The sequence below is a fragment of the Lagopus muta genome, chromosome 2 (genome assembly GCF_023343835.1).
Source record: "Lagopus muta isolate bLagMut1 chromosome 2, bLagMut1 primary, whole genome shotgun sequence".
NCBI classification, from domain to species: domain Eukaryota; kingdom Metazoa; phylum Chordata; class Aves; order Galliformes; family Phasianidae; genus Lagopus; species Lagopus muta.
The window spans coordinates 60,078,584-60,090,555 of NC_064434.1; positions in this window are offsets into that span (position 1 = coordinate 60,078,584).

Sequence of the window (11,972 nt, forward strand, 5' to 3'; positions counted from 1 at the left end):
AGTAATTCATCATAAGAATATGCTAGGATATCTTACAACATAAATATTTATAAAGCACAGATGTTATTTCACACAGTGTTACTACCATAGCTTGTTCCATTAACTGATCCAACAGACCAGCTAATTGCTTGTGCAAGACTATTTTGTATCACCCACATAAGACAGAAGTGCAGATATTTGCAGGAAGTGGGGAAGTAGAGTATGTTTTCTAATCAAATCCATTACATAATGATTCGGTATATGCTGATCATTGTTTCATCAATTAAACTGGAAAAATCTGTAGATGTTAGTATCATTACAAAAGATCACTAAGATCATTACTAAGATTCTAAGAACATGAGGTCACATCACTGTTTGCTTCAATAGCACGCACCAGGAGGCATGCAAAATAGATCTCATTAAAGTTTAACTGAAGTAGCCCCACATGGATGTACAATTTTCTAGGAAGTTTCAAGTTATAAACATATCCCCCAGTTTCTCAGTTCCTAAGTTATATGAGAATAAAACAAACTGCTTAAAAATACATTCAACTCTGTTTGCAGAGAAGAACTTCCAAATGCAAAGCAAGGGACTGACACAACAGAAGGAATATTACAGAAATTAGAAAGTTTTTTTTTGCTTGTTTTGTGAGATATTCTTTAAGCCTGGATTGCATGTTCCCATTATTATTAGACAGAAAATAAGTCAGTAAAGGTAGTAAATTGCAATATTAGGAGTTTATTAGAATATTATTAATTTAACAAAAAGAAACACTGGAGATACAACCTAAAGCAAGTCTGGTTAACATGTTGATTATACCCATACACTCCCACTGAAGGGAGCAATGCACACATCTTGTAAGTCGCTGCAAAGATACTTGCCTGCAGCAGATCTTACAATAAGAACAAGTTCAACATCTGCCACGGTGTCCAACTGCTTGACAATTTTTCTGGTCAGAGGAGGCATTGTTTAAGCTGACAGGTTCCTAATGGTCTGAATTATTTAGCAATTCTCAAAAGAATCTGTCTACTCATTAGAGGGGAAAGAGCAAAACAACATAGCCAGGGTTCCCTGGCTCCTCAGGAGCTGATCATGCTAATTAAGGAGAACATCACAATGTGTCCCATTTTAATCACATGAGTTAAGTAGGCAAGAAGCCTCCTTTATCCCTACCATACAATAAAAGACGGAGGGCGCCAGCTTCTGCAAAGATGCACACAGCAATAAATCATCTCCACATTTTTTAAAAACCTCACTTTGAACAAAGAGGACATATGTTGTTGATAAGCACTGCATCTACCAAACAAAGTAAACAAGAAATTCTATTAAAAAGGAATTGGAAGCATACTGTTAAGTCTGAATGCTAGATGAGCAACAGTAACCATCTCAACATACATAATGCTATGGGAAAGGGGGAGCAAAAAAAAAAAAAAAAAAGCTTTTACTGATTTTTCTTCTCATTTGTCACACAATAGATAACAAGTACAAATAAACAAATAGAGCAGCATGAGGGGTTACAGGCAAGTGATGCTCCTGCTTAAGGAGTCAGATCATTCAAAGATACTCCTAAATCTAATATCTACAGAAATGAAGGGAAGGAAGCAGAGTAACAGCAGATTTATTTTTGATGGATTATTTCTCAGTCACTTATCTCAACAGTAATCAAAGGCATTCTGCAGCAGTAATAATCTCACGTAACCTTATGGAACATGGAAGAAATGCAACAGTATCAGAATCAACAGGACTGCATTTCTTTTCTTTTTCACAGCATCAGGAGATCTTTAGTAATTTGGAATGGCTTCAAAATTGCAGTACCTGAACAGAGTTCCTCACATAAACTTTTTAAGGAATGTTAGTGCAGAAATTAAGCATGTCTGCAACAGACCTCTGTTACTAAAGCACTGAACATGTGTGAGAAGAAAGAGATTTACATATGCATTCAAAGACTATAAAGGAAAAAATGTAAATATTTAGTGGATTACCATATGGAACACAATAGCTATATGGAATTACCAGACTGATGGAAGGACAAATGGAATAAGTAGATTCAAAATTAATATTATTACTTCTGCTCCTAGGCAACCACAACGTGGATAAGAAATAGCAAAAATAAACTACCTTAACACATATAATAAGAGTTCAAATACTCAGGAAATTCCTTTTCCCTTATTTAACAAGATGTTACAAGAGATAAGTCTTTCAATTAACATGAACAAAAATTAAGCCACTGGTTTATATAGAAAATCTATTTTTTGGCATCCATGTATAAACATTTCCAGAAGCAGAAGATTCATTCAGTGAGCTAAATGGACAGACATAAAATATTTTGCTGGCATGACACAGTGAATAAATAACTAAAAGCCCAAAAAAGCAAAGAGACAACATGATACGGGCCTATGCAGCCATAGAACTCATTTCCAATAACCACATTTCAGCATGCAGCTTAGATCATATGTAGGATTTTCTTGTTTCAGAGCATGCAAGATTGATTATTATGGGCTCAATTGTCCCATACGCAGGCAAACAACATGTAAGGAATAATTAAATCCGCAAGGCTCCCCCCACAGAGCCTCCTACACATGCTTATACTCAGGCAAGGGAAAAATGGGGTCCCTCCCAAGAAACAAAAGCACAATATTACATGAGAAGTCTGAGACCATCTGCACAGTCGTGTGGCCAGAGATTACTTCTTCCCCTCACTGTGTGTAGGGCAACCTTTCCCACCTCTACTCTGAGCTGCATGTGGGGTAGCTGAGCTTTAGTTCCCAGCCCACTGACAAAAGAGAATAAGAGACTGGGGGTTTCTGAGGTCCTCATTACCCATCCTTACTGCCTTCATAGATAAGCCACTTTAAGATGTAATTCTTAATACCCCATATGCAGAAGTTTGTTGTGCCTGAGTCATCTTGAAATTCTGCATAAGTCCACTTGTACTCTTGCTAGGCACAATCACTCTGCTTTTATCCATCTCCCAGGGACAGAGGCAAGGATTTTTTTTTTCCCCTGAACCATGGAGACCATAGGGAAAATGCAAGGCCTTACCCACACATATCCCAAAGATTCCCATGAATTAACAAGTAGATCATTGGCATTTTCTGTTTCCTATTTGCTTTCAGCTAATTTGAGTTTCTTTCTCCTTGCCTGAGGTAGAAAGCTTGAATTGTGAAGAAAAAAAAGTGCTTGACCTTAACAGGATATACTTTTAGTGTAAGGGAGCATCAAGGACTCTTTCCTGGCATCTGAGAAGGGGGTTACAATTAACGCTTTTGCTGGCTCATTTTTTCCATGCAAGGCCTGGAGGGGAACTCCAGCATTTTTCCACTTATAACAAAGCATTAATTCTATTTACAGCACAAATAACCCACAAAATAATGTTTGGATGGTCTCTGACTTCAGTATCCCTGAGCAATTTACAGAAGCAGAATTGTTTTTTTCCAAAGTGCTCTATTTTCAAGCCGACATGAAGTCTATTCAGAAGCAATGATTTCAGAATCCTGCCTGCTCTCTGCCACCTTATCAAGCTGCCTTTCAGCTTCCTGAAATATTACTGCTGACATAAAGGTACTACTAAGATAGAGCTTGATCCAAGCTAACCACAGAGAACAGAAAGGCTCCCACTGACTTTCGTGGGCATTAGATTTGGTCAAAAACAGTGAAAGTACCCAGAGGATGAAGTCACACTGATCTGATTTTAGACATCATTTCAGTATGGCCCTTAAAAATAGGTCTAATTTCAGGTATTACACTCTTTACTTTATGCTTGACTGGCAGGTACTCTGAGCCAAAATTCAGCTTAAGTTTCAATCTTTACTTACCTGCAAATTCAATAGTAAGAGGAGCAACAACAAAAAAGTAAAAATCGAGAGAATATTGCTTCTAAATAAAGCAACACTATCATGCCTAACTGTGCTAACTACTGAAAAGGAACACTTGACTCACTCAGCACATCCACCACAGAGTGAGCTTATCACTGCTGACATGAGCTTTACAATATAAAAGACTGTCAACAACCTCTTCTTACAGGCTGTATTTGTGAAATGCAAGATGACCTCGGGCCTATCTCCAGGAAATCTTCAACTCATCTCTATTCTTCAGAAATAATCAGCAGTCATTACCTTCCAGGTTCAATCAAATCTTGTTAAATATTCTCTAGTGGTAGATAAATTGGTCAAACTTCCAATGCAAGGTTCATATCTGGACCTCAATTCTGAACAATATTCAAAAGCTAGAAATGTCTGGATCCCAGGGTTTCACTTAAGTGTGTCTGGAATAAATCAAATCTATAGTCCAGCTTGCATTTCAGCTCTACATTTTCCAAGTTGTTCCAATGTAGTGTTTTAATTTGGATCAACTGATACTTCTAGTAATTTCAGGTGCTCAAATCTCTTCCAAACTCACACGTTTAATAAAATCCTTTCCTTGAAATGTGAAATGTTTGAAAAAACAAGTTTAACTCAAAATCTGCAATACGTTCTTGTGAGCTACCATTATCCAACCACACTGATAACTATGAAATTGTGTGTGTATACGTGCATACACCAAACATGAAGAGAAGCCCTTATTTTCAGTAGTGCAGGTTAAGATCAGCTGCCAGGGCTAAACATCATCAACAGGCAGAAACTACTGTTGACAACAGTTGACAACACTACACTGTTTTCTAATAAACCAGATTAATCGCACTTGTTTGATGTGCTTGGGTGCTGCTTTTTGTACTGTTGCTTAAGAGAACTGTTACTACAACAGAGAAAGGGTTCAGAAGTACTGACAGAAAAACACAGAAAAGAAGGAAGAGGACCAGAAATTTGTCAGAGCTCCACACCTATAGCTGCCAGTGTCTCTGGAGTGTTCAGTCAAGAACAGAAACAGAAACACATTTTCACACAGCCTGGAAGTGGGAACTGAGGAGCCCTTGAGCCCAAATGTTTATCAGCATTTGCTAGCCACAAGCTGATGGGGGAAGAGGAGATGCTGGCCAGGCCCTTAACAGGACCCTGTCCAGAGCCTTCCTGCCCTCAGCAGTGCTACAGAGCTCTCCCAGGGCCAAAGAGCCTCTGCCTTCGCATGGAGAGATGCACCATTACAAACTCAAGCTAGTAGATGTAGCTCACTGGCTTACTAGTATTGAGAGCCTTTTTCCATGCCTGCTTTCTACAGGTTTCTGTTGTGGTCTCTTGATCATTACAAGACCGTGAGACATGAGAGTTGCTCTATTTGCAACATAGCAGTTCATTTGGCAGTAACAGGCAAAACGTCTTTTCTTCACTGTCTCTGAAATACAAGAAGCTATGAAAAAATATAAATAGATGCATGTGCATTTCCTAAAGATGGGATTACAGATCAGACTTGGTTCCTCCAAAGACTAATCTACAAACATAGTCTCTAGAGGAGGCTGTCTCTTGTAAATGCAGGCGGGGCATCAAATTTGACCCATCACAACTTGTAGCACTTCCCGCCTGCTTTGTAACAGCATAAATGAAAGAAGAAGATGGAAGGCTCTTGAGAGATAGCCTCAGTTTAAATCACTTTCTGTGCAATGAGTGCGGGGAAATAGCAGTTCTGGTCTCCCGTTTGCCTTCTGTCATTTATTCTTATTGTCTGAGAAAATAATAAATAGTTATAAACAAGCTTCTCTCAAGAGTGATCAGGAGTGAAACCAATCTTTTCAAAATCTTGGAAGCTGGGTTAAATAAACATCTGAGTTCAAATGAAAAAAGAAAAATCAGAGGATGGCATTTCTGGCCAAGCATACAATAGGACTAAGAAAATACTATCATGTCATTAATCTAGGAAATTGAACTCTTGGTGACAATGAAAGTAACATTTACTAACCTGGAAATACTGTTTCCCTGGAGAAAAGCCTTGTTGGACTCTTCCGTCATGCACACATTTATACATTGTATTTAGAGATATCAATTAATCCTTTATTTCCCCATTATTGTACTTCTCACACTGTATAGAACACTATGCAATTACTTCTAGGAAGCCCATCAACAGCAACCTTTTTCCTGTGCTTGGCTTTTATTATACTGCTTTTTCCTCTTTCCTCCCTTGGGATTAGAAGCACAAGTTTCTTTCACTTTCCCTTATAATATAAGGGCTCAGAATTATTTTTCTGTTGTTATGTTGTACTGTATGAGGAGATGCAGTCATTTAGAACCCGAATGAGGTGAGAAATGAAACAGTAACCTTATCCCACGGATTGTAGGCTCCAGGTTTATTCTAGAACCAGAGGCTAACAGAGCAAAAAGATGAGCTTCTCAGCAAAACTGAGTGCTAAACCTCATGAATTCAAGTCTGACTGATTCTAAACTGTGAGGTCATCCATTAGATTTTTCTTTCAAAGGAACAGTAGTTTTTCCTTTTGAAAGGACAAATCACGCTCTTGTGGTACTTTAAAGCAAGCTTGTTGGCAGTGCCTACAAGACCACTTACTTGACAGACAACGGACACCATAATGATGATTGATCAGTCCCTTTACAACAAGAATAACTCCACTGAAATCTCTGCAATTATTCTTAAGCAAAATCAGAAATGGTGAAGAAAGGAGGAAGCAGGGTTTTTTTCTGCATTTCATTCATTCACTTCATAAGATTGCAACTGTTTGCCTGTTCCCTCTGTATTTTCAGCAAAGGCTGAACCAGTAAGCACTCTGGCGTGTACATGAATTGAGAAATTTGCATGTCAAAAGTACACGGATGATCTATGCAATTTACCTGAGTCAGGTAGAGAGCAGTCAGATTAAAAAATCTTCCTACTTCTTTCTAAAGAAAAAGGTTGTGTCAAATTTTTCTGAAGGCAATGGAGGCTATGAGAAATGATGGGATGTCTTTTTTTTTTTTTTTTTTGCCAGAGTATTTAGCTTTCAAGTTCATTCTGTCCCTTAGAATGCTTAGTATAAAGCTGACAAATGGAAGAACAAAACAAATACATTTCACTTACAGAACATTTATCAAGCAGGAACTCCATGAACTGAACAAATTCGAATTGTGGCAAACCTTCCACCCTCCAAAAAATACCCACAGCTGATGACTGAAGTATCAAAATTGCCTCATTTTCCCACTGAATACACTTGAAACCAGATGGGGTTCCCCAAAGACATATGGTCTGAGCTTTTACTCACATTAAAGCAAAATTCAGATCTAATTATTTTAATCCACCATAGCTAATCCTATCTACCTCAAAGTAACTAGCATAGTTCTCCTTCCTCTGCTCATTAAATGAGTAGTATCTACTCTGTTTTTCCTTGCTTTAAGAATTCAAGATCAGTAGTTCTTACGAGCAGCAATTCACTCCTCTACAGAACATATACATTTCTTCTTCTTCAGCTTCTGGGAGGGAAGTCCTCCATTTTGCTTTCTGAAGCTCTGTCTTAAGAACATGCATCCTTTGTTTTGTTTTTTGTTTAGGGTTTTGTTTTGTTTTCTTTTTTTTGTTTGTTTGTTTTGTTTTTGCAAAAACCACATCTGTGGAAGCTTTAGCTACACCACCAGCAGACAGAAGAGGAAACCCACACCTACAGTAACACAGGTCATTAATCAGTCCTTAAACTTATTGTCAAGATCTGGACTAAGTTCACAAGATCTGGACTAAGTTCACAGACTACTCAGCGTACATAAAGTTTTCACTGAACATCTGTAGAGAATTTGGGAGTCTACAGCACTTAATACAATTGATTTAGCTGAGATTATGTTAAAAAGAAAAAAGAATTTTTAGCCTACATATCTTGGTGTGTCTCCTTTTGACTTGCTTTAAATAACATCTGCCACCAGGCAAATTTTAATCTTTTTCCTCAAATCTGTCCTCAAACACTCTTTGTTGTCCTACTTGCTCCTTTTATTCTGCAGTAATTTCCTCATCACCCAACATCACATGGCTTCCAGATCATTTAATTTAGTTACATCCACCTCATACAAGCAAAAACCTAGGCTGCTGCAACTGGCTCCAGGGACAAAATCAGCTGTGCAAAATTGCAGTTCAATGGTGGCTTCACGAAAGACAGTCCTTCTTCACTGTGAAATACATAGTGTTTGCTTAACAGGATGTTAATGGTTGCAAAGGAAAGGATATTTTACAGTAATACGCAGACTGCTACCTACTGTAATGACATAAATTAAAGATTTAACTCATAATCGATGAGGGAAGATCTTTTTAAATCTTATTTTTGTTAGTTCAGATAGAAAACTGCATATTTTGTTAAACTGATTTGGTTCATCTTGTAGCTCCAAGATGTTCCAAGACAGCCAACTGAAACAAATACATTGTTTATTCATTATAATACCTATTTCCAAGAAATAGAATTTGACACAAATAAGAGGTTTACAAGCCATGAAAACATCACGTGTAAATGAACACATAAAAGTGTCAAATTCAGAAATCACTAAAATTAGCTAACAATGATAAAAACATTTACATAAAAATGATTTTGGATGAGACTTGCTGATATGCAACCGCTAATGTCCAGTGCAAAGAAAAAAATTCAGCACTTCAAGATCACATCCTCAGGAAACTGAAAAACACTCAAACTATCAAGTCCCCTCTCTGATTTTACCATCGATTCTATCCTAGTACTTTCATTTGAGTTTTTCCTAATAATACCTATACAAGTGCAATTTCAGCAGCAGATCACAAAAAGAGGAAAAAAGGATTATGAAATTGATAAAAATTGTTGCTTACAAAATAGAGTTAAAAAGCAAAAATCAGAATTAAATGCTGGTCACTCCTGTGGCCAAACACACTCACTGCTGCCATATGTAAGTCACCTTTGAAATGGAAGCAAAAGCAGCTCCAAATCCTCCCATCCTTTTGAAACTCTGCTTCCAAATCTGTACAGGATTTGAACACAGTGAAAATCCACAACTAGAGATATCAGGTGTTAGTCTGATTTTCTACTACCAAAAATGAGTTCCCACTTAAAACTTTGGTTCCCCACCAGAGAGGTAAGTGGCTTGATTAGTTCTGCCCTTCTTTCCCACTTGTATCCCACGCCACACATGAAGGTAAAACAATTGCATAACAAATATCAGATGAGATGGCATTTACCCTTCTGTGCCTGCACAAGAGCTGCAGCCAGTCACGGGGCCTCTTTGAAGAAGCACTGTGTGAGGAAGCAGCCCTGGGAACACTTTTCAGAGCTGCTCCCCTCAACGTGGGTCAGCAGAGGCCACAGCTGGAAAATGAGGTCAAAAGGAGGCTGGTGCACAGCTGGGTTGCAGCGTGCTGGAAGACGAGCATATCCAGTCAGAAGCACCCAGCCAGCAGGCCGTGGAGGCAGCAGAATTCCAAGGTCATCCGAAGAAACCCTTTTGCTCTGGCCCTGAGATAAAGCAAGGCAGCAGTTCTCAGAAAAGTGCCTGCTGCAGGGGGAAATAGGATGGGAAGGAGGAGCAACAGATCCATCCCACTGCCTCCTCCTTTTCAACTCCAGCTGCTTGCTGGAGCAGGGGGCTTCATGCATTTGTCACAAAGGAACAACGCTGCCACAAAGAAATTCCTAATTTTTTTACGTCACTCTGCTTCCTAATGTAAATAACCTGAATAGCAAACCAAAAGGCATGCCAGCATTCTACATAGCAAACGTTATCAAGAAGAGCATCCTCAGCCTTTCATCTAAAAAAACAAAACAGAACAAACAAGCAAACAAAAAACGACAAATAGCTTAAGAAGTGATATTTGTTTTTGCTCTGCTCTCTTGAATCTTCTTGACTATGTCCAAAGGAAAGTATTTTAAGGACACTTCAAAATACACTGGCACATTTTTCATGGTGGAGTGCTATTCTTTTGCTCCTCATTCCTATGACAGACAATTCCAGGAAGCTGCAAGTCCTGAGATCAGCCTCTTCTGTAAGCACAGTCCAGCAGCAAGGTCAAAAAGGGAACAGTAGCCATAAATGAATTTTCTATGCTACTTCCAATTCTATTTGTGTGGGGTTTTTTGCCTCATTCAGTCAGCTTGTATGGAAGACTAAAGAAAACATGCAGCACCTCTCTCTCAAAAGGGAAGCATTTATACACTTAGATTTCAAAGTCTGCCCTCCCCTTTCTTTTTTTTTTTTTTTTTTTTTTAATTTCTATCTTTTTTTTCCTAACGCTCTTATTCCTTCTAGAGAGCAATGAGGAGAGAAGCGCACATGCATGCACGCACACAGATACACAAACAAAGGGGGAAAAAAAAAAGGGAAAAAAAAGGAAGAGAAGTGATATATCATGATCCCAGCCAGCTTCCTGTCCTGGTTTGCATCAACGATGTCATGAAATGAAGAATGACATAATATGCAGTGGTTCTCCCTGGCTTTGAAAAACATATGTTCAGGTGGCACATACACTCAGGAGTACTGCAGCCAGACAGAGCATGATTGCAGCGTGTAGAGTTTCCATTTGTGAAAACCTCAGAAAAGCATTTGAAGCACAAGTTTAACACATCATTATCCTACCAATGTCCTGTATCTTTAACTTCATTTCTGACCTTTTCACTTCATGGCAACTTAAAGGAGTTTATGCAAGTTTATATTAAATTACAATCACACATTTTTACAATTTCCTTGAAGATGCAGAACTGGAGGGGTACATTAAAATCCACTGATCATAAGAAATGTTATTTCAGTAGGTAAGTCATTATCCTACAGTTATCCCCTACAGTTTCTTTTGAATAACAGCAAGTATGAGACACACTTGAGACATGAGACATGTATTTCTTTTCATGTATTTCTTTTCATTTAAAAAAAAAAAAAAACCACAAACACTATACTCAATTTCTAGTGAATCAGAAACATAGAACACATGAAAAGTGCACAACGCCTTGACATGCACACACCCTATTAAAACGAGCAATGAGTCTTGCTTAGAAAACTTTGTCCTTGCCATCTCTAAGCTTCTAGGCTTGTGAGCAAAACTGGAGACCAGACTGACTTCTGATGTCTGGATACATTATCAAACTCTAGAAAAGCATCTTAGAAGTCAAAAGTTATAAATTTACAAGGAAATAAATCATCAGTCTTCTTTGAGCAGTGGAACCAGTGAGGATAAGACTTCTTTTTGTTTTCATACTCTGTGGAAGGAATAAAAGATCTGCCACAATACTGACAAATCCGGAAACAATTTTAATATCACCTATTGCAATACCAATTCCTCCTTTTTCTTTTTATTCCTGAAGGTGAAATCCTGGCTAGGCAGAAATTAGCAGGAGGACAATTGCCATAGAGACAGGATTTCACTCCCACAGTGAACTCTCCTCAGATTATCTTGGAACAAACAGTTTCCCCAGAGCCATAACAGCATTAGACAAATGGTACAAAGCCTGTGCCTCCACTAAGCACTTTTGTGAGCAGCACCTGAGAGAAGGTTGGGTTGTACAGGGGTAGAAAAGGTAGCAAGGAGTCCAAGAGCCATCAGTAGAGCTTGGAACTACTTTCTCCTCAAATTTTTTTCCAAAAATCTGAACTCATGAAGGAAGTTACATCAGAAAACGTTTGGAAGCCCACAGAACAACGTTTGAGAAACAAAGCAGAATTACCTGATTGCTTTCTACAGACTAACTGCTCTATTAACATTCACTTCATCATGGTCTGTACATTTTGCAAAGACCATTGCAAATCTCAGCATTGTCATGTTACCCCTACTCCAGATAAAAGAAGTTGTGATTATAAATGAACCGGGAGCAATTTCATACATATGTATCACATACAAAAAAATAAGAATAATAAATAAAAAATAATAAATAAATAAATAGAAATAAAAATAAAAAGCCCTCTCATTTTAACTGTGAAATTCTTTGACAGTTTGCATAAGAAATGAGGTCACAGTATCTGCTTACCTGCCAAAATCTCAGTAGTCAGATGAATTCATCTGAGAACTGGGAACCTCAGCTCCTAAACTTGTCATCAAAGAAAGACCTGAACCCAAGTCCTTGAACAGAAGAGTGCACAGACTTTCCACATGGACTGGTCCCTCTTCCCCCTCCTCCCCAAGCACTGCCAAGCATAGCAACTTGTTTGGGA